Genomic DNA, 13,825 nt, shown 5'->3' on the forward strand with positions numbered 1-13,825 from the left:
TTTTAATTTTGTTGGGGAGGAAAGCTTTTGAATGTATTTCTATTATGCAAATATGTACAGCAGCACTAAAACCGGTTGCTTCAAAGGTATGTGAAGAGGCAGTGTAGGTTGCCTAAACTTAGTCAGTCCTGACTGAGGTCTCCTGTTCCCCTGTAATAAAACTTCTTTGCTCTTTCTGATCTACAAACTTAGTGAAGATTCCACTTGGTTACTAATAAGTTGTATAAAACCAGGCTCTGAAGTACTCTAGTGTGAATCCAGATTCATTGAATGCTGATGTAAGCAGGATCAGAATCGGGCACATTATATGACTCATGCTGATGTAGTCAATTATCTTTATAATGTAAAAAATAGTAAGAGAAGAATTATTGCCAGTCCTTGATTTTTGACATTGGCATTCAGGCACATATCTAGAGAAATGCAACTTCAGAACCATATATTGTACATGTTCAGTCAGAATAGTTTGCTGCATACTGAGATGCCAATCTTAGGGTTTAAGCTGAAAAATACACTCCTATTAGTCAAATATTTATGAGTAGAACCCAATGTGTTTAAACCTTGTTGACCTTTACATAGTTATGACACATATATCATCTCTTGGTTATCCTTACTGTTGCTTTGTTCTAGGAAAAGTAAAACAAGAGGTTAAGTAGTCCCTAAGGGTAAGTTAAAATGTAGACTACTGCCATGTTGCATGGCTGTCTTTCAAGGCAAGTTGATGAGACTGCTCAAAGCAATAAAAGATCTTACTAGATGATGCCATTTAAGAAAAAAAGATGTATTTTTGAGTATTAGTTTATGTATTTTGTGTTCTAGTATTGTAAACAATATATTGTATTGTAAACAATATATAACACAAATATATATTTATTTGTGTTATATATGTAAAGGCTAATTCATGGGTTTCTCTTTAAGCAATAGCATTCAAAATTAGTTTAACATTTAATCTAATTTTCAAACACATCTAAATGTTCTGTCTGGTTCAAGGCTGGAAGGAAAGTCACAATGATCATTTAGTCTGGTTTCTTGCTTAATATATATTTTAGGTATTTCATTCATTAATTGCTGCTTATAATTCAGCACCAGAATTAGCAGGCACTTTGAGACAAAATGGTACCCAAAAATATACTTAGAACTTAATTAAAAATCATCCAGAAATACAAACTCTTACTAAATTCTTTCTTAAGTAATTACTTTGTTCTTAATTATTTTTAGTGTCAATTGTAGGTAGCCTGATTTGAGCTTGTATAGCTATATTTTTATCACTTAATTTTGCTGTGTCTTGTTTTCCTGATTTTTTTCAGTTAAATAGTAAATATATCAATACAAAGTGAGTGCTGCTGCTCAGATCACTTCTTAAACTTTTCTTTGAGAAGCTAGACAGATGAAGTTAATTAAGGTTCTCAGTGTGTTGCTGATGTTCTTCAAAGGCCTTCTTTAAGCATTTTCTTTTGTAATCAGGCTAAATCTATGTACTGTCTTGAAAGCAGCTTTGCTGAGAAGAATGTTGGGGTCCTGGTGGACAGCAAGCTGACTGTAGGCCAGCAATGCACCCTCATGGCAAAAATGGCCAATAGTATCTTGGGCTGCATTTGGAGGTGCGTTGTCTGCAGGTCAGTGACTTGTCTCTACTCAGCAGCACTGGTGAGGCTGACTCTGGAATACTGTTTGTAGTAGTTGGCAGTAGTGTTGCAGTGAAATCTCAGCTGATCTTAACATTTTCTCTTCACTGGAAACTTCTCCAGAGGTACAATGGTGACATGGAAATCTTTCCTGTATCTTGTGGACACTGCACCTTTTGGAAGGATGACTTTCTTCCTACCTTGAAACTAATTTTTATGTAAACATCCATGTACTTAAAGCCGTGATTTGCACCCTGCCTGCAAAATATAAATAAATAATAATGGAGGAAAAAAAAGTCTTCAGTGTTTGATGGATTGTCTCATAAAGTCTTTTTCAGCTTTTAAGCAACTGAAGTTTTGATTTGAGTTGTGAGTAGTGATGTAGATCGTCATCTTATAGTTGCAACTGATGACTCCCAGAACTAGTCTTTTTGTCCTTTTTTCCACTTCTTAGAGATGTCAGAGAAAGGCTTATATACTGTCAGTGGATAGAATGATCGGCTTTCTTGCAAAAATATTGCATACTATCTATACATGACACCCCTTATCTCTAAACTGATCTTTCTTCTGGTCATGATGTTTGGTGTACTACCTAGGTCTAATTTCTAAAGATGGAAACTGATTAAATTTTTATGTGTCTTTGATTTACCACATCTAAGTGAATTCATAATTTGTATTATTAGGAATTTTTGAACTGATAAAGTAATTTTTAGGGGAAAAAAAGGTAGAGTTTTAGAAAAACTGTGTAATAAGGTGAATTGAACATTCTTATCTATATAGAGTGGTGCAAATGAATGTGAGCTGCTTTTTCTGTGCCTTAAACTGGTCAAGGTGAGTCCAGCTGGGGTCCAGAAAGCCAAATCCTGTGCTAGTGTGGTGGTACATAGAACTACCAGAACAGAACACATGTATCAGTGTTCTATTTTACTTTGCAGGGCTAATCCAGCAAGCTTCATTATGTGGCTTCCCCTGACTACCTCAGATGTGGATGTGTGATTTCTGTAACCATATGCATTGCCATAAATGTGAGTTAGTTACTGAATGGGAATGGAGTTTATATAGCTTTGGTAAAAAATAATTGAAGAACAGCATCTCAAAGATTTTGCATGACATTTGATTTCATAAATTGAGACTGAAAATGTAAATAGATTAAGAATTTGATTATGCAATCCTCACAAGAAGAAGTTTCCAGTGGAGATAATAGTATTTGTGGCAAAAATTAAAATTTCTGGTATGATTATTTGTAACATTCATGATTCAAAGTTAAATGCTAGGGCTTCAGCATTTTTATTAGCTATTTCAGAGTGCTCATTTGGGGACCTGGAGAACTGTTTCTTATTTTCTAGCTACAGTGCAGGCGCATAATTAATTGGAATATTTATTCTATTAATTTACAGGTGTGCATAAGGTGTCTTACTTGCCACAAGGCTTTTCTAAGAATACCTTTGAAAAGTTAACCCTTCCCTGAATAATGACAGTAACCTCCATGCTAAAATATAGGTCAAGTTTTTAAACTTCTTTGGTTAAAGAAGTTTAAAATAGTAATTATAATCTTCCTGTGTATTTAAGTAAAAGAAACAACAATGAAAAGGAAACTGCTTCAAATCAATTCCCCTTACTATTTAAAGCTATTTATAGAATCACTAATCAATGCCTAATCCATAAAAACCTTGGGAGAATATAATACTGTTCCTTATATGCGCTTCTTTGCAAGTGTGAGTGTTCTTAGGCAGTATCCTCATGGTTAGCTCCAGGTCCTAGCTGTCAGTGATACCATATATAGTAATCTTTACTGATAAACTTAGCCCCTAATCAATAATTTCACGGACTAGGAATGTAAAACATGATATAGTCCTTCGAATGAGAGTTATGTTAGTTGATGAGTTTGTAAAAACAATATGACACTTGTCTTCTAAATAATACTGCAGAAGTCTCTTGTAAATCCTTTGGCAATTTTTTCTAATCCTTTACAAGTTGTAAAATCATAGCTGAAAGGCAGGCAGAAATGGAATGCACAAGTAAGACATCTGTTATTGTTATATCAATGATGATGTATAACCAGCTCTGCAGTAATAACATTTTAACAAGGACTAGAGTCTTATCCAAAATGAGATCTCATCCACTTCCACGTCTTCATTTGCTGAATTCATAAGAATGAAGTTTATAATTGGGAAATGTTACCAGTTAGTGCTTGTTGGACATCACAGGTATGCTACAGTCTGATTTGGATTAATGGCTTTGAAGCCAAGTCATATTTTAACAGATAGCAGTATCTGTAAACCAGCTTCAAAGTAATGTATTTGTGTGCTGCTTATAAAAGTATTCACCATTACTAAATACACTAACACTGTATTTTATAAGTTCAGCACAGTGAATGTATATTCTAAGTATTAATGTATATTCTGACCATTAAAGACAAGCAGCATAATAATTCATTTAGAAGAGGTTTTACAAATCAGAAGTGTGGAGGGCTATTCTGGGACAATTTTGATGTGTAGATGCAGTTTTCTTTTAGAGACTGTATTACTGCATTGATTCAAAAACAAATTCTTATTAAATACACATTTGGTGTCATATAAGATATAAAGAGTTACATTTTCAACTTGCTTGAAATTGGTACAAAGATACAAAACTGTTAAATAGAGACAGCTTGGGAATGGCAGGGAACTTTTCCAGCTCTAGTGGAAAATGGGGAGAAAATATATTTACACTTTTTGGCCATGCATCAGTAGAAACAAAAACAAGCCAAGGAAGAAATGCCTGTGTACTTCTTTCTTTCCTTAAAACCTTTTGGTTTAATCTATAGTAAAATGGGTAATTGTGCATTCTAGTATATCTCAATACTGATTTATCCAGTAACAGCTAGTTAGCTCTTCATTTTTGTGACTTCATTGTGGAGTTAATATGAACTGAAAAAATGAGACCCATTCCATTGTTCTGTATGATTAAGTGTGGGGGTTTTGACTTTAGTCTGACAGCCCATAGGACTTGATCCAAGAATGTCTATGGGCTTTGGTCCAAAAATCCAATGATCCAAAAGCTTCCTGGTAGGGTTTTTAAACTCAATACTTTAGCTTTCAAGTTCTTGGGTTTTCTGTGTTCATTTTGTTACTGATACAGCAGTACAATATGCCTTATTTTGTTATTATTTATTACTTTAAAAATATCTTTGTAACTATAAATCTTTTACCCTTTTACCAAGATAGACTCTTACTGGAATTATAAAAATGGATTGATTTGCTCTTGAAGAGTCTGCTCTGGTTTTCTTTGCAGGAAAACCAGGCAATTTGGCTGAGTATTGTGTGTGATTTTTTTATCTTTTACAAAGTATCATGCATTAGTGCATGCTAATACTGTGGCAGTAATTACCCCAATATGCATTTGTTTTCCTTCAAAGTTATTCAAGTTCAGAGGAATACATAGTTTTTATCTTCTTAAGCCAAGAAGATGTACCTGTTTATGTTGTTTTTAAAAAGCATTGTATTACCACTATGCTGTGCTTTAAAGAATATGCCTACCTTTGTCTTTTAGAATTGCAAATGCTGCTTCACTTATGGAAGAGCTTTTAAACAGATCCTACTGGAAGAACACTCAGGGGTCTAGTATATATTTAGATATATTAGATACATTCAGATTCTTGAAATATTATTAGAGAGAGAAACCCTACTAGGACTTTTGTAACCATGGGAAATTAACTTCCCAGATACAGAATGAAGAACAAATGTTACTGTTAATGTCAGTATCCAGTTACACATTTGTGATGGGTAACCTTTTTTCATTGTCCTTTCACTAAATTTATAGACTACAATGTTGATCTTAAACTTAATGTGTAGACTAATGAAGATGTTTATAAATTGTAGTGAGACCACAGATGTTACTGAAAAAGAAAATATCATGCTGAAATAGCATTCTTCAAGAAGTGTTTCAAGGAACTATTGGATTTAATATTTCTGTTAATGACACAGGCAAAACAAAAGTGGTAGGTGTTAGAGCAGACGAGATAAGATTTCATGGAAAAATACCTTACTGCTGGCTAACCTTGACGTATGCAGCAATACAAAATACAAATTTCGTACAAAATGAAATGAAAGTCTGTAATATGAGGTTAAAATAACAACAATTTCTGCTATAAGTTACAGTTTTTTTGACTGCAAACCTGTAAAGAGCTGGAGGTTCTTGTGGATCTGGTACATTTATAGTTAAGTTAGGTAAGTGTTAAACAAGACTGATATATCTGAACATCACCTGGAATATTGTGATGCATTTTTGATTATCTGCTTTTATTAAAGATGAGTTCAACTGAGATGGGTGCAGCTAAAAGGTAAAGCTCAAGGAAGTTGAAGAGCTTGGGTTGCTTAGTCTAGTAAACAGAGACTGGGAAGGTGGTACAATAGTTACCCATGAAAACATGAATGGACCATAAACCACAAGGCAGGAGAAAGACATTGTCTAAAGTAAAGGGCAGTTATCAAAAGAGCAATTTATCAGAAACTGGGCTATTATTAAACATGAACTGAAAAATTATCTTATTGCAGCTCCTGTATGAATAGATGCAACAAAGAACCAGATAGTTTCCACTACAAAGTTTAATAAATTTATGTAAGAGTTTTTAGATGTTTCTTAGTTGTTACATGTATGTTTTTTTGTTTCAGTCTTTTTTTCTCTTTTTCAGTAGATAAACACCACTCAACACTCTTTCATAAATATCACAAACACTTACGCACAATCTGTTTTCCCAGGTAAGGCACAGAGGGCTTTGAACTTCTTTTTCTACTGCATGACTCTTCACCCACCCTCAGTGAAATCTAATCCCTGTTGTTTAATGAACTGTTCTCTTTCTCACCTTCTTTTGATTGTTTAGGTCCATGGATGGTTCAAAAATGTCTTCTTTCATAATGTTTGGGTTGTTTCATGTAAGAAAATAATGATGAAAAATTTAGACAATACAATTGACCCAGTATTATGTCTTCTCATGCTTGTCCCTATCCGGAGTTCTCTGTTGTGTGTGAATCATGACATCATCTTCAGGAAGTAATTATTCTTCATCCAAATTGAGTGAATATATCTGTGATAAAAACAAACTTTGTTTATTTTCAAGAAAAGGAGTTAATTAAACATCGTTCATTATTCAGAACTGTAGGCATACCATTTGAAAGTTTACTAGTTATGCTTAAAAAATTCTTTAAAATATTTAAAATTGCTCTCTAAGTTTCAGAATTTTGAAAGTAGAATGAATCTGAAGTTTTATTATGCCATGATTTACTTTTTAATTGTCTGACATTTTTACTTTGGTTTTCAACAAGCTTGACTTTAAAGAAATACGGGAAGAGGTATGTCTGTATTAGCTTTTATTAAACCAATTGAAATATTTGAAAAAGTTATGCTTACAGGCACAGAAGTCTCTCTTCCATGTGTGAAATAGAAATAGCAGCAAAATCAAAGTTGAGAACAGTTGCTCAGAGATAGCAGACATGCATCAATTCAGCCATCTTTGAAAGAAAAGCAGCTGGTACTTGTGGAAGAGACAGGATAATACAGGGCTAGGGGAGAATAGGAGAGAAAGACAGACACTTATCTGTAGGGAAAAAAGGTGCTTGTTGCATGTGAAACACTGGTTAGTCCAAGAGAGAAGGAAGGGAGATTAAAATGTGCTATAAAACCACTTTCCAACATTCATGTTATCTGGCATTCTGGTAGAGTTGCAGGCTTTGCTTACCAGAATTTGAAAAGTGTTTCTGGTTTTTACCTGGGCATAAGGGCTTAGTGTGTGAGCCATCGGAGAGGAAGGAATGAAAGATCAGAAAGAGAGTGACTATTGAGAGGTGTTCACATATGGGTACTTAATCCTCTCTAGTGTGTGTCTGTTCACTCCAAGTAGTTTTACACTCATCATAGGTCTTGCAATGGCAGGTTACTGGAATAAACTGTTTATATTCCTGAAAGTGCAGTTGTAGAATTGAAAGATAGTGGTGGTTCTGTGAAGAGATTATGTACTACAGTAATAATAGGGATTTTACATTTCATGCTCAAATATGGTCTTCATTCATTCAGTGTCTTTGAATTGTACCTGGGGTGTTCCTGGTAGTGAGCTTTCTGAGGCTAGAGACTATTAGAACATCAAGGTGGTTCTTGAAAAATATCTCTAAAATGACATCTTCTATAATTCCTTATAATTGGTTTGTGATTTTTGTCTTGAAGTGCCAAGTACAATTTTATTTGACAGCTGTAATTTCCTCTGTGGTCCTCAGGTATCTCTTTCAAGCAAACACAATCTTTTTGTAGAGGTGTACTTTTTAATAAAAGCCTCCTTTGGATAGTTAATGGTTCTGTGGATGGTATCACAAGATTTTTTTTTAGTGTGGATGGGATGGCATCTAAGGTTACCCAATGTGAATAAGTGTGAGTGCACGTATGTGTGTGTGTGTATGTATGAGATAGTTGCAGATTTATGAAGAAAAGTTTATAAGTCTGTGGGGTTTTGTGTGTATTAGCTTGTAGACTACCATCTTTGATCTTGACCTGACTACCTAGAAAGCATCTTATTATAGGAGTATTTCAGAGGCAGTTTGAAAAGAGTTATGGTTATTGAATACAGGATTTCAATTAATGGGGGAGTCCAGTTTTCTAGTCATGATGATGGGAATGTTATTCATATGTCTAATGGAGTATGGACTTGGTGCTACGTATCTAATGGTGAGTAGCTGTTCTTTTATTTAGCTTTGAAAGCTGCTGCTTTTGATTAAGACATGAGGAAAGTTTATCTTTTTTTATCTTTTGATCCTAAAAACTTATCTAGGATATTCAAAAATGCCAGCTACCTTACTCCTGCTTCTGTCCTTAGAGCGTCTTGATTACAGCAAAGTGCTGTGGAAGAAAGAAAATCCTTTTGCCTTTCAAGCCCCCTTTTTCTAGTTTATCTGCACTCAAGCTGACCTTTGCTAGCCCTGTTTCTAATTCTCATATACTCATTTTTAGTAGAGGATATGTGTTGTAAGTAACCAAGGTCAAATTTCTGGGCCCTTGTATGTTAACCCAATGATTTCTAGCCCTTTTTAATCCTTTTCTACACCAGCAGCTGTAGTAATAAGGGTCAAGGGGCTGCTAGGGATTGAGGTCATTAGCTTTTGGGTTCTATTTATTCATTTTGTTGGTGTTTTTCACTGGTCAGTCTTAATGGTTATTATCCATTCAGCTGTATGGTATTAGAAGACCATTTGACCTTGCCAACAACATGAAGATTTAATTTTCAAGTTTCTTTTACTTTGGCTATAAACTGGATACTACTTTTTAGATGTGGGAAGAAATTATCTCATGTTTCATTATGCTGTGAACTGTCTGTATATCAGTTTGAATACCTCAACAGTAATGTGTATAAAATCAGATCCCACTGAAGGAATAAAAAACTCCAGTGAGGTCAAAGAAACCTTTTAGGGATTTCATTGTTATTAATGTTAATTTGTTGGGAAAGGACTGTTTGGAACAAGTAAACTACTAGGTTTTATATTGCTGCTTAAACCTTTATTATTGCTTCAGCATGTATTTATCTTTCCTTCACAGAACCACCAGAGCACACAGTCTGAGTATTTGGGTCTATTACTATTTTGTAAATGTAGCAAAATGGTGAATGCACATTGTAAGAAAAATAGAGATTTTATGGCCATCAGTTTGTCTTTAGCTAGCCACTATCAGTTTGTCTTTAGCTAGCCACTATGAATGCAAAGCTAAATAAATTCTTAGATTTCCCTCACTTGTACACAAGGTAAGGTAAGACAATAGACATTAGCACATTACCTGAAAATTGGCAAATTTGTGCTTTTATGAACTTCAGCAGAAACAACATACCACACAGCAGATTCTTCACTGTGTCAAGCTTTTAGCATTCTTTCTTATGCTGGAGTTAAAATAGTTTGCTTTATGCCTTGATGTTGTCAGCTGCTACTGGTGAGAAGCAATTCTTTCACAGTGAGGAGGAAGGAGTTTCTTGTATTTGATGTTTTTAGTGATATGGATGCATGCTCACTGGGTATTGTACTGAGATCAGCTAACTCATTTCATTAAGAAGTCCTTTAGGTAGCAGTTATATTTGGTTACCACTGAGTAGTTATGGATCTGAACCAGAAACACAGAAGTGAAAGGCTTTCTATCCTACTAACAATTTCCTGAACCTTCCATTCTCCTATATTAAGAGGGGTTTTTATAGAGTGGAAAAATGCCTCATCATAAAGCTGTAAAGTTAAAACTGCAGCCCCTCTCCCTTCCCCAACACTCCTTAAACTGTGGATCTTGTTTGCTATGGGAAGTGAGCTGCAGGAGGAAGCCAGATGGCAGCTGTATTGAGCTGCCGCTTTGTTGTGCAGGATGGGTGCCCCTCCTCCCTGCTCCAAAGCAAATGTTGATTCACGAATGAGGGGTTTATATATCTGAATGAGGGATTAATATGATTTCTTTAAATGTCTGCTCTTTAAATAGTTTGCAAAAGGAATTGATCCTGTGCTCGTAATAAGAAACAGTTTGAGACATGTATGTGGCAAACTTGTATAATTTTAAGGTGGACTTTCTAAAATGGTGCATATAGCCATTGTTAATTTATTGCTCCAGCTAAACTGCCTGAAGGTGCTGTGCCAGCACAGCCTGCTTCTTTTGAAACATACTCCAAAGAGAAAAATTGGTTTATATTTTATTTTAAGGTAAAATATAATTATTTTATCAGCAATGGATTAAAATTGCAGAAAGTGTTAAAATATTTTTAATTTAACAAATTTCAAGTCAGAGAATGCTTATTAAATGATAAGAGGAAGATACATTAGGTGATTTACTTCACAGAATCTCTACCAAATCTTTGAGTGTTTCATGGCACTTAAAAGCATTTATTAAAATTCTACAGGGCTGATTTTCTTTCTAATTTTTATTTGAATTTCTTTATAAAACACAACTTGTGTAAGTTTGTATACTTTTTAATTGTTGGCAGACATGTTTGACTACCATTGTATTTATGATGCAGAATACTTAGGAGTTGTAAATTTCTGAGTGTGCCAAGTTGGATCTTCTGTTAAGACCACATACATACATAGTATAAGTTTTATGATGATAAAACAGAACTTTATTTCTTTCACTGATTACTAGGATCATCTTTTTGTAAATCCAAGAACAACGAACAGTTGTAACCGCAAAGCTCACTGTAAGCTCTTTTTTCGGAATATCCAGTGCTGAATTCTCTCTGGCACAGTTGTCAAATGCATGTTCCAGGCTCAGTCTTTTGCCATACACTGCATTCTAGAAGTGCAATGGAAATAGCATAAAAACATAAGAATTAGGAAATTGTGTTATTAACAGGCTGCATTTTTAACCACCATGGGGGATTTATTTAGACTGCCTAGTGTGCAGAATGTGTTTTTAAATGTAAAATAGCTACTGAGAAAAAATTCAGATCCTCAGATGAATGTTAGTAATGAGCTTAACAAAATATATTTAGAAATATATACTAAAAAAAATAATTGTGGTTTCCCCTGCTATTTTCTTCTTCTTTTTCTTGCTGTCTTTCTTTCTGATGTCAGTTTGTATCTTTTATAATTCAGGTATAAGATGAGAGAAAATGGGGGAATAACTCTGTAGTAGAGATGGAATGAGTTAAATTAACTGGGTCGGAATGCTAAAACTGATATTCCTCCATCTCAACATACCACATTAAAGAGTAGTTTGGGATGCCTGGTATCATCATGACTAGTAATATACATAATATCAGCAATATTCAGGATCATTCTGAATTGACGTGCATATGGTTTATAAATAAATAAATAAATACGCATTATGTGTCTTTGTGCATATTACAGATACATAATAGGCAGACATATATGTTGAAATCTATGTTTCACATCAAATCTCTATAGCATGCTTCATGAGGGAGACAAGACCCATGTGTTTTGCAGAAGCTTTTAAAGCTGTTTCATTTATTTTATTAGCCTTTAATGAATGTAATTAGAACCCAAGTAATTAAATGCAATTGTGCTCAGTATGTTCCTGTTGTAAATTGCCCTAAACAATGTGCATGGTGTGAACAAATTTGTGGGATTAATAGAGGATAGATAATGTTTTTGGATAGTATTTCACACTAAACGGCCGCAGAGAGAAACAAAGAAGCTGGCGCAGTGTCATTAATCTTAGTCAACTGGCAGTTCTGGTGTAATTTGCATGACTTAGGCAGTGACACAAGATGGGGCTAGCTTGGGATGGGTGTTAGATCACTAGGATACATATGTATTTATTTCTCTTTAGTACTCTGATTTATAAGTAGAAAGAAGTTTGTTTTAAGAAACCGATTCATTCTGGTTTCGTCTTTGTTTTTATCTTAGATTAATAGAATTACTGGCAGTATATTGTGTGTGTTCCTTTGTTTTTATAGTTAGCATATTGGTTTATGGATATTAAAAAACATCTGTGCATCCTTATCACCACAGAAGAAAAGCAGATGTGCTGTGATTGGATACTGTGCTGCTAGTGGAATAGATTTCGTTCTTCACTCTCTCTGATGTGTCTTGTTTCCTAGCTTAAAAAAAACTAAACAGGGTACAGTAAAACACTTCCAATTTACTTTCTGAAAAACCTTATATTAGTTGTAGATAATATATGCATTTTCATTTTACATTCCTTTTGTCCACATGATTTTCTAAAAATTATTGAATGTATGCAATCTGACTCAGCAGAAGGATAACTCAACAACCATAAAATACTTCTTGTACTTTAGTTGAGTAATACATTTTCACAAAACAGTAGTGACCACTGCAGTTGATTCTCCCAACAATTTTTAGACACCCTCTTTGGGTTAGTTTAATTTTTCTTAAACTTAGAGCTGGCTGAAATTGTCTGTCAAACTGAGCTGTTTTGCTGAAAGTCTAAACAAAAATATTCCACTAGCTTGCAGTTTTAGAAGGAGTCAGGATTAATTTGAGTCTTGTTAGCTGAGTGTTTCTGTTCCTGACCTTAACATTGTTTTCAAAATACTTCCTGTAGAAAGTTAATTTTTTTATATATGTTATGGTACCATTAGTGAGAAAAGGGACTATTGTCCAAAATTGATCTTGACCCATCTCATGACACCAAAATGTTCCTATAAACATTTTTTTTTTGTATAGTATCCACTGCCCGTTTTGATGAACTGTTCCAGAATCACAGAAAGCTGCCCGATGGAGAAGAACCTGGACATTCTAGTCAACAGCCAGGTGAACACAGTCCAGTTTGTGCCCAGGTAGTGAAGAAGGCTAATGACATCCTGGTCCATATGAGCAATAATGTGGGCAGCAGGACCAGAGCACTGCATTGTCCCCCTGTACTCTGCATCTCAAATCCTGTGTTCAGAATTGGGTCCCTTACTACAAGAAGGACGTTGAGGTGCTGAAGTGTGTCCAGAGAAGATCAGTGGAGCTGGGGAAGGGTCTATAGCACAGTTCATATAAGGAGCAGCTGAGGGAGCTGGGAGTGTTTAGCCAGAGAAAAGGCTGGAGGGGGAGCCTTAATTGCTCTCTACAACTACCTGAAAGGGGAGTGTACTGAGGTGGGAATTAGTCTCTTCTACCAGGTAACAAGTGTCAGGACCAGAGAAAAAAGCTTCAAGTTTGCCAGGGACATTTAGACTGGGTGTTAGGAACATCTCTTTTGCTGAGAGGATTATCAAGTGTAGGAACAGGTTGTCCGGGTTGAGTCACTGTCCCTGAAGGTATTTAAGTATTTAAGACATGTAGACACGGTACTTAGGGACATGGTTTAGTGGTGGACTTGACAGTGCTGTAATAATGGTTGTATGTGATATCTTATTAGTCTTTTCTGACTATGTGATTCTGTGATCCTCTGATTCTCTGATTCTATGAAATATACCACTTCATATTTAATGTTACTTAACTAACTTGAATTTTGCTTCTTCCTGACTTCCTAAGAGTTAACTTCAACACATTCTTGGTGGTGTTGCCTTAAGAAGTCTAGAGTGTTTCAAGTAGTAATCTCAGTAATCTCTTCGTTTTAGAAGAATTAGATTTGTAGTTCTGAGTCTTCAATCTGTAGAATTTAGACTAACATAACAACACTTCTCCTCAAATTACACTATTTTAGAGAGGTTGCAGGGACATAGACAATTTGTTCTTTTTATATGAGAGCACAGTCTGCATTTTTTTTAATTTGTATGATACATAGATTATTGAGTAATCTTCAGTGTC

This window comes from Taeniopygia guttata, chromosome 5 (assembly GCF_048771995.1).
Source record: "Taeniopygia guttata chromosome 5, bTaeGut7.mat, whole genome shotgun sequence".
Lineage (NCBI taxonomy): Eukaryota > Metazoa > Chordata > Aves > Passeriformes > Estrildidae > Taeniopygia > Taeniopygia guttata.